The following is a 1,769-nucleotide window of genomic DNA, read 5'->3' on the forward strand; positions in this document are numbered from 1 at the left end:
ATATATTTTATATGATAGTATATAAAAGCGTATATACTTACATAAAAAGTATTTGATAAGAAAAGCTGGTAAATATAGTTATTTTTGCAAAGCTCTTTTGTTTACATTAGGATATTTTAACACATTTTTTATTAATAATTAATTTGCTAATTAATATTTATTTTTTACAAATAGGGCATTTTTATAAAAATCTCCTCTATCATACTTTATGCATTTACTGTATATTATGCAATATCATAATAGGTTAAACTACATTTTAATTTATTATGTAATTTTAATAAATTATTACGGACAAATTAAAGGATTGATAATTATTCTGTATGTTTAAGCCTTGATTTTGCTATATGGAATCATTGAAATCATGGTACGATATACAATATCTTGACAAAAGAAGAACTGTAGTCCCGTCAGCTCGCAAAATTAAAATTTATTAAAAATATTAAAAATATTAGTATTATATAGTATTAAAAATATTTCCAATGTATAAGAAAGGAACATTATGACAGAAGACTTTCAAAGACTTTCAAGTTCAAACTTTGTACAAAAAAAGGGATGAAAGAGCCGAAAAAGCTCTTCGTAGGGGAAATATCTTTCTCATATATAATAGAACTACAAGTATGACTGCTGAGAATATAATCCTTGGCGTACCGTGAAGCTCGCAATTGTAGATACATATTTCACGCTGCTAGAGAAAGATTACCGTGCCGCCCTACTATCCCCGGAACCAACCTTATCCTGTCGTCTATAATAAAACAATAGGTAGACGATGATTCGTGGTGCGCGCCTCGCGGTTTTCCCCCTCGCGTCATAAACGTGTATTATACTTGCCGGAATATTCCATCGGCACTTCCGCCCGGGTGCTGCTCGTAAAAACTTCGAATAAGAGACCAACAGTGACGTGATCGCGTACGGAAGCACAAGATTAATTAATGACATTGATAAATCATTGATTCTGAACGAAGAGAGAGAAAGCGAAAGCTAATTAAATATCATCAAAAGTAATATTTAAATTATATGGAAAAAGGACTGAAATATTGTAATTCAATATGGTTTTTGTTAAACATTATTTAACTTTTGCCCCTCATTCATTGACGACGTTGTTGATTAAATTGCGATGATATGATTCCCAGCAAGATAACTTACAAAAACTTACAAAAATATAACAAATATAAATCGTCACATAAACACGAGAGTTTTAAGATATGGCGGCTGTTTGTTTTATCTAGACTGGAAGAACATCTTTTACAAATAATATTTATGTTTTGTTGCACTGGTATGCGAATACATAAGATATTTGCAACAGTTATTTTACTCTTTATTTGGATTTCAATATTATAGATTCGTTGCACGTCTGTTAGTTTTTCATCGATAAACAGAAATACCGATACTCGCTTATTGTTTCTTCATTTCATTAGAATTAATTCATATTAAATTAAAATTAACTTATCATTCGTTATCGCAGAAAAATATCGTGTAATTAAAAATGGTTCAGTAAAATCTGGAAACACTGCTTCTTTTTAAACTTTTTCCAGTTCCATCTTTTTATAGTATCGCGCATCGCTGAATATGTATTACTCTAACGATAACTTCTTCTCTTTTCTAATAGACCACAGCGAAAAAATTGTACTTTTAGCTCAAGAATTTTCATATATATATATATATATATATATATATATATATATATATATATATATATATATATTATATATATATATAATATTAGTAAGTATATATANATATATATATTATAATATATATATATATATTAT

The sequence above is a fragment of the Atta cephalotes genome (genome assembly GCF_000143395.1).
Source record: "Atta cephalotes unplaced genomic scaffold scaffold00034, whole genome shotgun sequence".
NCBI classification, from domain to species: Eukaryota; Metazoa; Arthropoda; class Insecta; order Hymenoptera; family Formicidae; genus Atta; species Atta cephalotes.